This window comes from Neovison vison, chromosome X (assembly GCF_020171115.1).
Source record: "Neovison vison isolate M4711 chromosome X, ASM_NN_V1, whole genome shotgun sequence".
In the NCBI taxonomy this organism is placed as follows: Eukaryota; Metazoa; Chordata; class Mammalia; order Carnivora; family Mustelidae; genus Neogale; species Neogale vison.
The window spans coordinates 119,183,384-119,201,784 of record NC_058105.1 but is presented as its reverse complement, the minus strand read 5'-3'; the positions used below and the strand labels follow the sequence as shown (position 1 = coordinate 119,201,784).

Below are 18,401 nucleotides of genomic sequence, written 5' to 3'. Positions count from 1 at the left end.
TTTTTCTTTTAAGATTTTATTTATTTATTTGACAGAGAGAAAGAGAGATCACAAGTAGGCAGAGAGGCAGGCAGGGGTGTAGGGGGGAAGCAGGCTCCCAGCTGAGCAGAGAGCCCAAGGCGGGGCTCAATCAGGACCCTGAGATCATGACCTGAGCCGAAAGCAGAGGCCTAACCCACTGAGCCACCCAGGCACCCCCAGAATTCTGCTTTTGCTGGAAAAAGCAACATGCCCAGCCAAGAACTATAGTCCCCAGGATGTCCTGTACATAGGATGACCACATGACCCAGATCAGGCCAGTGAGGTGTAGGTGGAAGTTGTGCAGGGCTTCTAAGAGAGCTCCTATACCACGGTAGTTTCAGATAGGACACACTCTACCCTGTGTCCTCTATTCTAATCTTCCTCCTGCCTGCAATCTGGGCACAGTGTATGAGGAGAAGCAACTGATGATGACCTGAGCAGCAATCACACTGAGTATGGTTGAGGAAAGGGACGCAGCCTACGACCTTGCTGTCATTATGGAGCACCAGCCCTAAACTGTTTAACTCTGAATTCTTTGTTATATGAAACATATTAAGTAATTATTTAAGAAACTGATTTAGACACTTTCTGTAACTGATAAACGTTGGCTGGCTGCTTTGTATACCCAATCAGTGATTACAGTTTGTTTGTTTGGTTGGTTAGTTTCACCAAATATGTTGATGTTTTAGTGACCTACCAATCCGCCATTAATGGCAGTGACATTTAGTGACATCATTACTGTTTAACGGACCATATAACTAAAAGAATAAAGCAGCTAAACTACAAAAATTGTTATAATGGGTGTGACCTACGGTTTTTCTAGCCCAGGTTATCACAGGCTCTATTTACTAGTACTTACCTCAAGAATGTGAGGATAATAATAAACATATGTTGAGCACTTATTATTGATCAAGCACTGTTTTCAACATATTACATACATTACGCTTTTGTCCTTAGATGTACTTCAAAAGTTAGTCCTCAGGGACCACCAAGAGTCACCTGACTGCACTTTGAGAACTGCTGGCCTGAGATGGCATCCTTTATATGTCTGACAACTGGTACTGGCTGATAGCTGGGTCTCTATATCCATGGCCCCTAATCTACAAGGAAGCTAGCCTGGCCATGGTGATCTCAGGGCAACAAGAAAACAAAAGAGGAAGTTGCAAAGGGTCTGATGCTTTAAGCAGAAATCCCACAAGGATGCTTCCACTACTTTTTTTTGGTCAAAACTCTGGATGGCACTCTACTATTAATTGGATACATTGTTATAGTCTTCATTAATGAATTCAAATTGATAAACCTTAACAATTTTGCAGCATCTAAGTTTGGTGACATTCAAAAGTCACTAAAAAGAGATCAGATACACGCAAAAGAATGAAACTGGACCACTTGCTTACACCATTCACAAAGATAAATTCAACATGGATTAAGATCTAAATGAGACTTGGGCGCCTGGGTGGCTCAGTGGGTTAAGCCGCTGCCTTCGGCTCAGGTCATGATCCCAGGGTCCTGGGATCCAGCCCCGCATACGGGCTCTCTGCTCATCAGGGAGCCTGCTTTCCCCTCTCTCTGCCTGCCTCTCTGACTACTTGTGATCTCTGTCTGTCAAATAAATAAATAAAATCTTAAAAAAAAAAAAAAGATCTAAATGAGACCTGAAGCCATAAAAACTCCAAAAGAAATGATGAGCAATAATTTCTTTGATGTCAGCCTTAGCAACATTTTTCTAAATATGTTTCCTAACACAAAGGAAACAAAAGCAAAAGTAAACTATAAACTATTGGGACTTGGGGTGCCTGGGCAGCTCAGTGGGTTAAAGCCTCTGCCTTCGGCTCAGGTCACGCTCAGCAAGGAGCCTGCTTCCCTCTCACTCTCTGCCTGCCTCTCTGACTACTTGTGACCTCTGTCAAATAAATAAATAAAATCTTAAAAAAAAAAAAAAAACTATTGGGACTACACCAAAATTAGAAGCTTTTGCACAGTGAAGAAAACCATCAATAATATGAAAGGACAGCCTACAGAATGGGAGAAGATATTTGCAAACGACATATCCAATAAGGGGTTAATGTCCAAAATACATTTAAAAAAAAAAACTTATTCAATTCAACATATACACACATACAAAAACAAATAACCTAATTTTAAAAAATAGGCAAGAGGACCTAAATAGACATTTTTCCAAAGAAGACATAGAGATGGACAACAGACACATGAAAAGATGTTCAACATCACTCATCACTAAGGAAATGCAAATCAACATCACAATAAAATATCACCTCATACTTATCAGATGCCTAGTATCAAAAGGACAATAATAGGAGCATCTGGCTGGCTAAATCAGTAAGGCATGCGACTCTTTTTTTTTTTTTTCAGTGTTCCAAGATTCATTGTTTATGCACCACACCCAGTGCTCCATGCAATCCGTGCCCTCCTTAATACCCACCACCAGGCTCACCCAACCCCCCCCCCGCCCCTCCAAAACCTTCAGTTTGTTTCTCAGACTCCACAGTCTCTCATGGTTCATCTCCCACTCCGTTTTCTCCCAACTCAAGCATGCAACTCTTAACCTCACGGTCATGAGTTCAAGCCCCATGTTGGGCATGGAGTCTACTTTAAAAACAAAAGATAATAATAACTGTTGGCAAGAAGGAAGAAAAATGAACTCTTGAGTACTACTGGTGGGGATGCAAACTGGTGCAGCCATTGTGGAAAACAAACAGCATGGAAGTTCAGAAACCTAGAAATACCTTATAATCCAATTCCACCCCTAAGAATTTACCCAAAGAAAACAAAAATACTAATTAGAAAAGATATATGCACTCCTATGTTTGTTGCAGCATTATTTTCAATAGCCTAGATATAGAAGCAACCTATGTATCCATTAACAGATGAATGGATAAAGAAAATATGGTACACATATCAGACATGAAAAAGAATGGGATCTTGCCATTTGCAAAACCATGAATGGATCTGGAAAGTATTACGCTGAGTGAAATGAATCAGATAGTAAAAGACAAATACCATACTATTTCACTCGTATGTGGAATAAATAAAATAAAAAATAAAAAATAAAACGAACAAAAACAGTACAAACAGACTACTAAGAACAGAAAACAAACTGATGGTTGCCCGAGGTAAGGAGGATAGGAGAGATGGGTAAAATGGGTGAAGAGGAGTAAGAGGTACAGGCTTCCAGTTACAAAATGCGTAAGTCACAATGATGAAAGGTGCAGCTAGGAATATTGTCAGTGGTTTTGTAATAGTATTGTATGATGACAGATGGCAGGTATATTTGTCATGAGCATAGGATAATGTACAGAGATGTACATTGAATCACTATATTGTATACCTGCAACTAATGTAACGTGCGTCAATTTCACTTCAATTTTTAAAAATGGTTAAAATAAGAGAAGCTTTGAAGCTATCACAATAGAGGCAGAAAAGATTTCACTCAGTACAAAAGATCTTTTTTCCCTTCTTTTTTGCCTGATAGCTTTGGAGAGTAGGTTTTGATGTTATATCATTCTTTTGATTATATTTCTTACACCTTCCCCTACGCATCATTTTAAATTTCTTTTTTTTTTTTTAAAGATTTTATTTATTTATTTGAGAGAGAGAGACAGTGAGAGAGAGCATGAGCGAGGAGAAGGTCAGAGAGCGAAGCAGACTCCCCATGGAGCTGGGAGCCCGATGTGGGACTCGATCCCGGGACTCCAGGATCACGCCCTGAGCCGAAGGCAGTCGTCCAACCAACTGAGCCACCCAGGCGTCCCCCTACGCATCATTTTAATGATGCTCAATGAGGGTTTCTTACTCCAGAGTACCTTGTACTCAAGACTCCTCTTACAAAGGTTGCTAAGGATATTTCCCCTAGGCTAGCACAGTGCCCCTTTCCCAAGTGGTCACACACAGCACGACCCGCTCAACCTTATTTGGTTCAAGTCCTGAACCAGAAAAGCCAGTTAGAGAAAGCCAAGAGCTATTCCCTTACATCTCCCCTTTCTTTCTCTTCTGTCTCCTTGCCCTCACCACATTTAATAAGTTACCACCATAGCAAAGCATACTTTTTCATTAATGGTTTTGAACTTAGTATTTTTTTTCTTTTATAAGTTTTTTATTTTAATTTCAATATAGTTAACATACAGTATTATATTAGTTTCAAGTATACAATACAGTGATTCAAAAACTCTATACAGGGGCGTCTCGGTAGCTCAGTGGGTTAAGCCTCTGCCTTCGGCTCGGGTCATGGTCTCAGGGTCCTGGGATCAAGCCCTACATCGGGCTCTCTGCTCAGCAGGGAGCCTGTTTCCTCTTCTCTCTGCCTGCCTCTCTGCCTACTTGTGAGCTCTCTCTCTGTCAAATAAATAAATAAAAATCTTAAAAAAAAAAAAACTTCCTACATTCCTCAGTGCTCCTCATGGTAAGTGCACTCTTTAATCCCCAGCACCTATTTCACCCATCCCCCATCTGCAACCCCTCTCGTAAACATCAATTTGTTCTCCATAGTTAAGAGTCTTTTTCTTGGTTTGTGTCTCTCTCTTTTTTTTTCCTTTGCTCATCTGTTGTTTCTTAAATGTTGTATGAGTGAAATCATATGGTATTTGTCTTTCTCTGACTTACGTCACTTAGCATTATACTCTATAGCTCCATCCATTTTGTTGCAAATGGAAAGATTTTATTCTTTTTTTATGGTTGAATGGTATTTACATATATGTATGTATATATATATATATATATATAAAGTAATGGTATTTACATACACACACACACACACACATACATTTGCATTTTCCTGATGATGAGTGACGTTGAGCATCTTTTCAAGTTTCTGTTGGCCATCTGGAGATCTTCTTTGGAGAAATGTCTGTTCATGTCTTCTGCCCATTTTTTAAACTGGATTATTTGTTTTTTGGATGTTGAGTGCTGTAACTTCTTTATATTTTTTGAGTACTAAGCCTTTATGGGATGTGTTATTTGCAGGTATTTTCTCGCATTCAGAAGGTTGTCTTTTCATTTTGTTGATTGTTTCTTTTGCTGTGCAGAAGGTTTTTATTTTGATGTAGTCCTAATACCTTATTTTTGCTTTTATTTCCCCCCTTGCCTCAGGACACATGTCTAGAAAAATGTTGCTATGGCTGATGTCAGAGAAATTACTGCCTGTGCTTTATTCTAGGATTTTTATGGTTTCAGGTCTCAAATGTAGGTCTTTAAACCATTTTTAGTTTATTTTTGTATGTAGTGTATGAAAATGCTCCAGTTTCATTCTTTTGCATGTAGCTTTCCAGTTTGCCCAATACCATTTGTTGAGGAGACTTTTTCCTGCTGTATATTCTTTCCTCTTTTGCTGAATGACCATATAATTATGGCCTATTTCTGGGGTTTCTATTCTGTTCCATTGATCTATGTGTGTATTTTTATGCCAGTACCATACTATTTTGATTACTACAACTTTGTAATATAACTTGAAGTCTGGAATTATGATAACTCTATTATTTGTTTTATTTTTCTTTTTCACGATTGCTTTGGCTCTTCAGGGTCTTTGTGGTTCCATACAAATTTTAGGGTTATTTGTTCTAATTTTGTGGAAAATGCTTTTTTTTTTTTTTTATAAGGATTGCATTAAATCTATAGAGTGCTTTGAGTAGTATATACATTTTAACAACATTTGTTCTTCTAAACCATGAGCACAGAATATCTTTCCATTTCTGTCTTCTACTATTTCTTTCATCAGTGTTTTATAGTTTACAGAGTATAGGTCTCTTTCACCTCTTTGCTTAAGTTTATTCCTAGATATTTTATTGTTTTTAATGCACTTGTAAATGGGATTATTTTCTTAATTTCACTTTCTGTTGCTTTGTCATTAGTGTATAGGAATGCAAGAGATTCTGTACATTGATTTTTTTAATCCTCTGACCTCACTGAATTCACATCATTCATTCATAACTAGTAGTTTTTTAGAGTCTTTAGGGTTTTCTATATATAGTATCATATCATCTGCAAATATTGTTAAGCTTTATTTCTTTTTGTTGTCTGATTGCTATGGCTAGGACTTCTGGTACTATGTTGAATAAAAGTGGTAGAAGTGGGGCACCTGGGTGGCTCAGTGGGTTAAAGCCTCTGCTTTTGGCTCAGGTCATGGTCCCAGGGTCCTGGGATCGAGCCCCGCATCGGGCTCTCTGCTCAGCAGGGAGCCTGCTTCCTCCTCTCTCTCTGCCTGCCTCTCTGCCTGCTTGTGATCTCTGTCTATCAAATAAATAAATAAAATCTTAAAAAAAAAAGTGGTAAAAGTGGACATCCTTATCTTGTTCCTGACTTTAGGGCAAAAGCTGTTTTTCACCATTGAGTATGACATTAGCTGTGGGTTTTTCATATAAAGCCTTTATTATATTGAGGTGTGTTCCATCTAGACCTACTTTGTTGGGTTTTTTTTTCTATCATGAATGTGATGTATCACATTGATTGATTTGTGAATACTGAACCACCCTTGCATTCCAGAGATAAATCTCACTTGACTGTGATGTGTGATTTTTTTTTTTTTAAATGTATTGTTGGGTTCTGTTTGCTAGTATTTTGCTGAGGATTTTTGCATCCATGGTCATCAGATGTATTGGCCTGTAGTTCTCCTTTTTGTGTGATGTCTTCATCTGGTTTTGGTATCAGGGTGAAACTAGCCTCATAGAACAAATTGGGAAGTCTTTCTTCATCTTCTATTTTTTTGAAAAGTTGAGAATAGGCATTAACTCTTCTCTAAATGTTTCTTAGAATTTGCCTCTGAAGCCATCTGGTCCTAGAATTTTGTTGGGAGGTTTTTGTGACTAATTCAATTAATCAGTCTGTTCAAGTTTACTATTTCTTCCTGAATCAGTTTTAGAAGGTTATATGTTTCTAGGAATTTATCTATTTCTTCTAGGTTGTCCAATTTTTTAGCATATAATTTTTCAGAAGACTTTCTCAATATTATATTTCTGTAGTGTGATTATTATTTTTCCTCTTTCATTTGTGATTTTGAGTCCTCTCTCTCTTTCTGTCTTTTGTACGAGTCTGGCTAGATATCAATTTTGTTGATCTTTTGAAAGAACCAGCTCCTGGTTTCATTGATCTGTTCTATTGTTTTTTAGTTTCTCTATCACTTGGTTCTGCTCTAATCTTTATCATTTTATTCCTTCTGCTGGCTTTAGGCTTCATTTATTGCTCTTTTTCTAGCTCCTATAGGTATAAGTTTAGGTTGTTTGAGATTTTTCTTGCTTCTTGAGGTAGGCCTGTATTGCTTTAAACTTCCATCTTAGAACAACTTTTGCTGCATCCCAAAGATTTAGAACCCTTATACTTTCATTTTCATTTCTTTCCATGTAATTTTTGGGTGTTTTTTTTTTCCTACCCCTTAAAGATTTATTTATTTATTTATTTATTGAGAGAGAGCTGGGGGGAGGGGCAGAGAGAGGGGATAAGAAGAAGACATCCCGGGACGCCTGGGTGGCGCAGTTGGTTAAACGACTGCCTCTGGCTCAGGGCGTGATCCTGGAGTCCCAGGATCGAGTCCCACATCAGGCTCCCAGCTCCATGGGGAGTCTGCTTCTCCCTCTGACCTTCTCCTCACTCATGCTCTCTCTCACTGTCTCTCTCTCTCAAATAAATAAAATAAAATCTTAAAAAAAAAAAAAATTAAAAAAAAAAAATTAAAAAAAAAAAAAAAAAAGAAGAAGACATCCCACTGAGCATGGAGCCCAATGCAGGTTTCAATCCCACAACCTTGAGATCAGGACCTGAGCCAAAATCTAGTTGGCCACTTAACCAATTAAGCCACCAGGTGCCCCTGTTATTTATTTGTTTTTTAAAATTTTATTTTTATGTAATTTCTTAAAACACCCAATGTGGGGTTCAAACTTACAACCCCAAGATCAAGAGTCACATGCTCCACTGACTGAGCCAGCCAGGCACCCCTTTCCATGTAATTTTTGAACACAATTTTTTAACTTTCAGATTGGTTATTATTTTTGTTTTTTCTTATTAAGGCCCCACTTCAATATTTCCCAGCATGGGGGCAGCTGCTGCACAACATTTTGAAAATGGACTAGCCCAAATCACTACAATAGGAGAAGTCAAGCATGCCTTCATACTTTTGTTGTTTCTATTTTTATAATTGTAATGATCATTTATGTGTTTCTGTTGCTTCTATTCTAAAATGTTTCTATTCTCTATGCTATACTTTAATTAGGGTAATGCTAGTTCCCCTGAAATCTCAGTGGTTTTTAACAATCAAAGCCAACTGCTCTCTCAAATGAAGTCCAGTCAGCTGGAGGTTGGGGATGTGGGTGGAGTCTGTGTCCCACAAAGTGTCCCAGGGTTAGGGACTTTGGGGTAGAAGATCATGTGGAAAGTCATAATGAGTCATGCCTGAAAGTAAGCCACATAGTTTCCACCTATATCCCACTGGCCAGGGCTCAGTCACACCTAATTACACCTAACTATAAGCTAGGAAACATTGCCCAGCTATGTGTCTAGGAGGAAAGAAAACAAGCATCATGAATAACTCACTAGTCTCTGCCACAAAGTAATTAGACATAGTCACTGTAGTCATTAGAACCTCAAAATAGGGGCACCGGGGTGGTTCAGTCAGTTAAGAGTCTGCCTTTGGCTCAGGTCATGATCCTAGGGTCCTGGGGTTGAGTCCTGCATCCGGCTCCTTGCTCAGGTCTGCTTCTCCCTCTGCCATCCCTCTGTTCATGCTCTCTCTCACTCAAATAAATAAATCTTTTTTAAAAAGAACCTCAAAATAGGCTGAATGAAAGCTTTTTGAGGAATAAATCCTAACGTATAAGCTCACTGACAAACAGACATTGTGAGTGCTTGTTAAATGCTACAAATTGCCATCAATTACTAGGGGAAATGGGAATTCATTTTAAGAAGTACTAACATTAACTTGTTTAAGGGCTGAAGAAGTTTGTCTCTGAAGAAAATGTGTGATTCAAACTGATTCTCCTTTATCTTACTACTTTGGAGAATCTGACTGCCCACACACCTTTACTGTCCATTTGAAAACAATTTGGAAAACTCATGGTCCTATGTCACAGCCTGCTGAACTTCTGGAATAAATTTTATACATAATTACACAGTCAAAAGCTGGTGCTCTTTCAAATTGCTTGTCTACAACTTCATAGCAAAACGGAGCTCTCTAACATAAATCTGAAAGTGCTTGCTACTGCAATAATTTCACAAAATCTATTTGTATTTTTGCAAATGCCTTGCAATCACTGCAATCATAGCTATTCCTCTGCCATCTTTGACAAAATTTCCATTCTCATTTTACAAGCGAGGCAGCAAATGGAACTCAAAGGTTCTCATTATTTTGCAGTCCTGAACTGGGCTCCCTCCCCTGTTTCTATCCCTGTAGATACAGATATAAATATAGATGATACAGATACAGACATAGATGTAGACATAGATGTAGAATAGACACAGACATACAGACACAGAGATATAGATGTAGATGACACAGATACAGTGACAGAGATACGGAGATACAGATACACCTACATCTGTAGTTCTATCACCTTTCTTGCTAATGTATTTGTGAACATGTATTAATCTACATCTTAAGTGACAAAAAAAAAATTGGTAGAATCTGTTTTAATGAATCCCTGCTCCAATAAATGATAATCATATTGGTAGAGCTTATTTCCAAAAATTGTTTTCAAAAAAGCATTTAAATGATGGCAAAGGAAAATCAGATCATCCAAACTGTTTTTTTAAATTAATTTTTTAGCCAACTTCATTTTACGTGTGTGTTAACTTATTTGTTCTTCATTGTTTTCATTTCTTCAGTCAATCATTCATAAATATGACTGTTTTCATCTTTTTAGTTAACTTTAAAAATAACTACATATGCTGGGTTTCTTTCCAGAAGACACATTTTGCGAAACATGATTAGGGCTCAAGTTCCATGGACACAAAATGATGAGCAGAGAGCACTTGTGACTGTAGGTTGTATTCATGAGTTATACTTGTACATGTTGAAGAGATATCCAATTCACTCATTTTTTTTTTTGCATCTATTGAGGTATAATTGACAAAAACACAATATATTTTAACTGATGTGATATACTCATACATTGTGAAATGATTACCACAACCAAGTTAATTAACACAGCTCTCACCTCACATAGTTACCTTTCCCCTTTTCTTTTTTTTCTTGAGAGAACACTTAAAATAATATTCTCAGCAGCTTTCAAGTATACAATACGTAATTATTAACTATAGTCATCATGTTGTACATTAGATTCTCCAAATTTATTCATCTTGATGAAGTTCTAGAACCTAGGTGAGGTTCGGTGGGCTGAGGTCTGGAGCTGATGACCAAGAAAGAATTCTTGAGACATCTTTGGTTCAAAATGGTGGTTTATTAAAGCACGGGGACAGGACCCGTGGGCAGGAAGAGTTGCTGCCCCGGGTTGTGAGGGTAGGCGTGTTATATACCTTGCGGTTGGGGGAAGGTGAGGGGAAGGGATGGGAGGTTTCAACAAAGTTTTCACATGTTAAGGAGGGCCTACAAGGTGCCGGGGGTGGGAGGCCTTGCCCTTATGGCTTGATCAATGTCGTCTTTAGGTCAGGCATTAACATCAAGATAGTTGGGAGATTCTTGGTGGGGTGTTATGATCCTGCCATCATTTACATTCCCTTCTACCTCAGCCTCCTCCAGTTTATGGTGGGGAGGGAGACATGAGGGCTTCAGGAACTGAGAGTTATTTGCCTCTGGAAATTTGTGCTATTGATAAGGTAACCTCCCTGTTTGGATCTCTAGGACATCTGTAGAGCAAGGGAGATTCCTGTTCTGCAGGATTGTGATCCCTGCAAGTTAACTATTTATCGTTTTATGGCAGTCAGGGGTGCCTGAGGAATGCCACACATATGGAGGGGAGCAGGTGGAGAGGGGGTGCAAGGTGCCAGCTTTTGCCCTGTCCTCAGCCAGCCTCCTGCTCCCTCATCAATCTTATAATCAAAAGTGTATACCCTTTGACCCACTTCCCCTACATCCCCAGTCCATGGCAACCACCATTCTATTCTGTTTCTATGATTTCAACTTTTTTTTTTCTTTTAGATTTCACATTTAAGTGATACCATACAGTATTTGTCTTTCTATTTCTGGTCTATTTCACCTAGCCTAATGCTCTCTAGTTTCATCCATGTTGCTGCAAATGGCAAGACTGTCTTCTTTTTCATGGCTCTGTGTGTGTGTGTGTGTGTGTGTGCGTATTTCACTCTTTATATTTATACACATGCCATAGTTTCTATTCTCACTCATCCATCAGTGGACACTTAGGTTGTTTCCATAGTTCGACTATTATGAATAATGCTGCAATGAACATGGGGGTGCAGATATCGCTTCAAAACAGTGATTTCCTTTCCTCTGGATATATACCTAGAAGTGAGATCACTGGATCATAGAGCAGTTCTATTCTTAATTTTTTGAGGAACCTCCATACTGTTTTCTATAGTGGCTGTATACGTTTACATTTCCACCATCAGAGCATGAGGTTTCTCCTTTCTCCATATCCCCAGCAACATTTATCTCTTGTCTTTTTGATAAATAGACATCCCCGTTTATTCATTTATGTACCCATTCTTTTCTTATACCATGTGCTGGGTACAGTCTTAGGTGCTGAGAAGATTCTCTGACGGACAAGACAGACAAAATCTCTTCTCTCATGGAACTTCCGTTCCAGAGGAGAAGACATATATAGATGGATGGATGGACGGATAGGTAGAGATAAATGGACATATATGTATATATTATATATATTTTATATATTTAGATATACATTTGTTGTAACATGCATACATAACAATTATAGATATATTACATCACCGGCAAAGCCAATTTTGTGACTTCCTATTTCAATAACAGCCCTATGTAAACACTCCCATTCTACCTCTGCCCTTGTAACATTTTGCACTTTGGGAAAATTCCCACTGTTGGTGAACAAAAAGAGTGAAGAATTATAAAAAATAAAGAAGTAAAGTCCATTAATAACTGAACTACAAATACAAGTGTTGTATTTTGCCATTTAAAAAAAATATACTACTTTAGAATTGCATCTGTCCTCCGCCCCCTCCCAGAACAATACTCCAGCATCCAGAGCTGTTGCTGTTACTTCTTTTCTTTTCATCACATGAACACAGATTTATAGACTTCTAAAGGCCCTGATGGGGCGCCTCTCTGGCTCAGTCAGAAGAGCATGCGATTCCTAATCTTGAGATAGTGAGTCTGAGCCCCACATTGGGTGTAAAGATCACTTAAATAAAAATAAATAAATAAATAAATAAATATAAAGACCCTGAGAGATCATCTTCTCTCACATTATTTTGTAAATGAGGCAAGTTAGGTTGAGAAAGATGAAGCAATTTGCCCAAGATTACAGAAGTGGCTGGAGGCAGAGATGGACTAGATTCCTGTTCTAGTTTTAAATCTCCAGGAGAGCACAACAGTGAATAACAATTGATTTTATAATACTAATGAGAAAACACTGGCAGACTCAGCTACATAAAGGCTGACTTTGAGGTTGTAAACAAGAAAACTGAAAAGTCTTTTTGCAAGTCCTTTTCTTTCCATTCTTCTTTTAAGGAAAGAGTTAGATTTTCCTCACAAAGAAGAAAATGGCTTTCCGTCAGGAAACTGAACCTGAGCTGAAAATTAGGAAAACAAGATACCTGAGGAAAAGAAGCTAAAATCAGTACAGTCCCCCCTAAACACAGACCTGCAGATATTTTTCTGAACTCTGCCCTCAGAATGATTAAACACTCAACAATTTACAAGTTAGTTAAGAGGAAGTAAATAGATTTCTAAGCCACACATGAGAAAACTTTACTAAACATCAAAAAGTATAAATCGAAATACCAGGATATCATTTTTTAAACCTGTAAACACACCAAGAGTGTTTCTAAGAGTAATCCTCAGTGCTTATGAGAGTTAGGAAAACGGGAAAACTCATGCATCACTGGCTAGTGGGTGTGTACATCTGTACAATCATTCTGGAAAGCACTTTCTCAGAAAAACATACCAGGATCCCTTAGGTGTTCATGCTCCTTTACACAGAAATACATTTCTAAGAATTGGTCCTCAAGAGATAATCAGAGATCTAATTAAAAATTGATGTGAAAGGATAGTCATCATTGCATTATTCATGATGGTAATATATATGTAACAGACTAAACATCCAATAAAAAAGCAATGAGTAGGGGCAACTGAGTGGCTCAGTGGGTTAAGCCTCTGCCTTTGGTTCAGGTCATGATCTCAGGGTCCTGGGATCAAGTGCTACATTGGGCTCTCTGCTTGGCAGGGAGCCTGCTTCCCCCCTCTCTCTGCCTGCTTGTGATCTTTCTGTGTGTGTCAAATAAATAAATAAAATCTTTAAAAAAAAAAAAAGCAATGAGTAAACAAAGTATGGTATATCTGTCACATGGATTTTTCAATGAATGTCAATGTACGGAAGAAAATGTTCACAATATAAAGTTAGATCACAGATTCTCAACTGGGGATTATTCTGCCTACCGACAGACATTCAGCAAGGTCTGGAAAGACATTTTTGGTTTTCGCAACTTGCAGGAGGAGGTGATACTGGCATTTAGCGGGTAGAGGCCAGGGATGTTGTTAAACATCCTATACTACACAGGCAGCCCTCTCCCCCAACAACATAGAGTTATCCTGCCCACTGTCAGTATGCGACAGTTGAGAAACTGAATCAGATGAATAAAACAGGACACAGTACTATGAACACTGATCTCAAGTTTCAAGAGCAAAAATGAGGATATTACTTGATGCTAAAACGATGGATTATGTTTATTTTCTTCTTTTTGCTTTATATTACTAAATACTCTACTGCGAACATGTATTATTTGTATAGTCAAGTAAAAATTTTTTAAGAATCCTTCAAAAGTTTTCTGCAGCTTCTTGTATCAAAGCAAACTCCTCACCTCCACCCTCAGGATCACACAGAAGTTGAGCCTGTCTGACATGTGGAAACCTTATTCTTCCCTACTTTTCACCAAGAACTCTCCACTTTAATTAGACAAATTTCTCCTGTATCCCTGAACACACACTGCTCATTTGCTCATCTCCTTGATTATCTGTGACACAGAGTAATTGCCTCTCTCACAGGATTGTTGAGAAGATCAAATGAAATAAAATGTGCAGAAGCATTTTATAATTGTCAAGTCCACAAATCTAAGTTTTCACTCTCTGTTGCCAAGCCCACCTTCTCTCCAGCTGAATTAAACTTATCTGTAGCTCAACTCTTAACCCATAAATCCCTTTTCCTAGGAAATCTGTCTTGACTTCTCTCATACTGCTTCGGGAAATAGTGAACCCTACAACTCTGCCACCCTAATTAAGAGAAAGGTTGAAGTTAGAGCATAGTTTCCCAAAGTATGTTTCTTGGGACACCAATTCCATGAGACATTGTATCAGTCAAGGTCATATCGGGAAACAAATGATACATTCAAACTGGGCACTTTGAGGGCCTTTTAACAATGGCTATTTACAAACATGAGGACAGAGTATAGGGAAGCCACAGAAGATAATGCAGGTCCCTACATCCAGTAATAGCAAGGAGCTGGAACCATCCCTCGGCCCCAAGAGTAAAGAAGATGGAGGATGGAATGGTTTGCTGAACCCAGAATCAAGAAGAAAAGAATCACAGGGAGAGGGCTCCAGAGCAGGGATGTCTGTCCATAGACACAGCCAACTATAAGTGATCCAGCAGAGTGAGGCCCAGGGAAGGACTACCCTACCCAGGTCTCCTTCCTCACTCTTTTTTGCCTATGAATAGGCCTCCCTGGCCAAACCAACTCAGAAGTTAAAGGGTGTATTAGTCAGTGTTTTCCAGAAAAACAGAACCTATATTGGGTGAGGGGAGAGAAATTCATTTTTTTTTAAAGATCTTATTTATTTGTTTGACAGAGAGAGATCACAAGTAGGCAGACAGGCAGGTAGAGAGAGAGGAAGGGACGCAGGCTCCCCAGTTAGCAGAGAGCCCAATGTGGGGCTCGATCCCAGGACCCCGGGATCCTGACCTGAGCTGAAGGCAGAGGCTTTAACCCACCGAGCCACCCAGGCGCCCCGAGAGAAATTAATTTTAAGAAATTGACTCATGCAATTGGGGTGGTTAAATACTGCAACCTTGAGCTAGAACTTCTTTGGGAAACCTCAGGTTTTGCCCTTCAGGCCTTCAACTGATTGGATGAAGCGAATCATTAAGAGGAGTGATCTGCTTTACTTCAAGAATACTGATTATACATGTTATACCTTCACAGCAACACCTAGACTTGTGTTTAATTAAATAAGTGGATAATATAGCCCAGCCACAGCTGATGCTTCAACTAACCATGACAGAGGTCCAGAAGGACCTGTTGATGTCGTTTCTACAGGCTGGCCTCCCTCATGAACACACAGCAGAACAGAGAAAGTTTCAAGGAGGATGGACCTGGAGGAACAGAGAGTAAAAAGAAGCTATCCAGCACAGCTTTGGTTTGTTTTGTTTAAGATTTTATTTATTTATTTAATTGACAGAGAGAGAGAGAGAGAAAGACAGGGAACACAAGCAGGGGGAGTGGGAGACGGAAAAGCAGGTTTCCCACTGAGCAGGGAGCTCGATGCGGGGCTCCATCCCAGGACCCTGGGATCACGACCTGAGCCGAAGGCAGAGACTTAACAACTGAGCCACCCAGGTGCCCCTATCTAGCACAGTTTAAATTAGCTGTGCTATGAGCAAAAGTATTCTGGGGTAAAATAAATTTGAGAAACACTGAGTCAAACAAAGTTAATTTAATTATTTTCCTAGTAAAATGATGAGGGGAGGCATTCTGAACAGGAGAGGTAGGATAGTCAAAGGCTCAGGGGTTAAGAGGAGGGTATACATGTGTACTCCGAGTGGGAGGTGTAAATGAGCTTGTGTACCAGAAGCAGGATGTCCAGGCAGAGGGGCCGTTAAGTGGAGGTGCTTACAGGCTGAGGACTTTAGAGTATATAATTAGGAGGTTTAATTTAATTCAAGGGGTAATTTAAAGTTATTCTGGGCTTCTTAGAATGGGAGTCACCTAAACTAAATAAAAGCTGAGGAAAGTATTCATGTTGCTATGTGTAGGATGCATTAGAAAAAGACAAGAAACTGAGAAGCCAGAAAGGAAGCAGATGATGCACTGTGGATCCAAGATGGCCGCTGATTATTATGGGATTATGGTGGGAGTGAAAAGGAAGCAGGACAGTCAGGAAAGTTTCCAGAGGAAAAAATATATAGGGGCAGGCTCGAAGTAGAAAGTAAAAGAAGGATATAATTCTAAAGTTGGAAAACAATTACAATGTTATTTCGTCATAATTAAAGATCTAGGGAAAATGCCAGGCTTACTTGTTGGAGCATAAGGGAGTCCATGAATTCTGTTTCGAGGCCTCTTTGAACTGAGTAGACACTAGGAGCAGAGCTCACCTCCCCCAACTGAAAAAATTTATGGACAAGAGGTTATTGAAATTAGATGGCTGCAGCCTTGTCCAAGGACTACTGCAAGGATCTGATCCTTTTATGAATCTCCTGAGACAGAAATGTGTGGAGATGGCAGCTAGTGGACAAAAGGACAACACTGGAATGGTGGTATCATGAGGAAATAGTATCATCATGTTACAAGCCTTGGCAGGAGTATAAACAATTTCTGTGTTCACCAGATAAATCAACTGCTTCTACGTGCTCCTTTCCACAGCATCTATTTTACTAAATATAAAAATTGGGTTGTGTGCATTTTCATATTAAACATTTTTGTTAAATAAGCTTTTGTAATGTCAAAAAAAAAACAAAAAAAGCTCAAGGATACTCATACAGTCTACCCAACTCCAATCAGCAACCAATTCTTTCATTCCACACAAAAATTAGAAATTGTTGGGGCGCCTGGGTGGCTCAGTGGGTTAAAGCCTCTGCCTTCAGCTCAGGTCATGATCCCAGGGTCCTGGGATCAAGCCCCGCATAGGGCTTTCTGCTCGGCAGGGAGCCTGTTTCCCCCTCTCTCTTTCTGCCTGCCTCTCTGCCTACTTGTGATCTCTGTCTGTCAAATCAATAAAATCTTTTAAAAAAAAAATTAGAAGTTGTTTTATGTGAGAGGTCGAAATGACCCACTGTGCCACCAGAGAGCCACTTCTTACAATAACAGAATAACTGGAAATGAAATTACCGAAGCTTCTTGAGGAAAAAGCTCAGAAAAGAATAAGCTCATAATGGGAAATAATGAGTGTAACTGAAGAAAACCAAGGAAGGATGTGTTAATAGATGCAATAAGACAGTGTCTTTCATTACTGCAACTGATAAGGGGCTCCACACTTCAGCAGGCAAAGAATCAGGAACCGTGGAAGAAATGCAATGTGTAGGGGCGCCTGGGTGGCTCAGTGGGTTAAGCCACTGCCTTCGGCTCAGGTCATGATCTCAGGGTCCTGGGATCGAGCCCCGCATCGGGTTCTCTGCTCAGCAGGGAGGCTGCCTCCTCCTCTCTCTCTGCCTGCCTCTCTGCCTACTTGTGATCTCTATCAAATAAATAAAATCTTAAAAAAAAAAAAAAAAGAAGAAATGCAATGTGTATATTTTTTCCACAAAGTATTAATCTCCCATCCTGGCAACTGAAAATACATAAAGTTGTGTCCTTTCTCCATCACAGCACCCAGTGACGACACAGGTAAAGCCTCACGCTCTCCAACTACTCACCCTGCCACAGTAAACAAAAAGACCCTGTGAAGAAGGTTCGAACGCAAACCATGGCCCAAAGGAATGGACACTGGTCTTCGAGTTGGATGATTTAGACCCTGACTCTGCCACTTTACTCTAGAAAATCATTTCACCTTTCTTTCTTTCTTTTTTTTTTTTAAAGACTTTACTTATTTATTTGACAGAAAGATCACAAGTAGGCAGGGAGGCAGGCAGAGAGAGAGGAGGAAGCAGGCTCCCCGCTGAGCAGAGAGCCCTGTTGGGCTGGCAGGAAGGGCTACTAATGATGGCGAAAGTTCCCACCACAAGACCTGAGCTCGGACAGGAGAACAAAGGCCCAAGATGGCAAAAGTTCCCGCCACAAGACCTGAGCTCAGACAGGAGAACAAAGGCCCAAGCAGGAATCTGAGACCCCCGCCCCGGGCTCCTGTGGACCAATGGGATCCCGATGAGCAGGCGGGATATCCAAATAAGGGAAACTTGCCAAAAGACCCCTGAGCTTTCCCCAAGACCCCTAAAAAGCCCCCTCCTCCCTGCCTTGGGCGCGACTTCCCCCACTCTGCTTTCCAGAGTCGCGGAACCTCGCCCGAGAATGCCCACCTCCTCCCGGTGCAACTTTCTCGGCTCCCCTTCACCTGGGCCCTGAAG

General features: G+C 39.7%; 1 pseudogene; it reads left to right on the top strand.

Annotated features, from left to right (window-relative positions):
* The first annotated feature begins 14,594 nt into the window (after nt 1–14,594).
* Nucleotides 14,595–16,709, top strand: LOC122896711 (annotated as a pseudogene).
* Nucleotides 16,710–18,401: the final 1,692 nt, after the last annotated feature.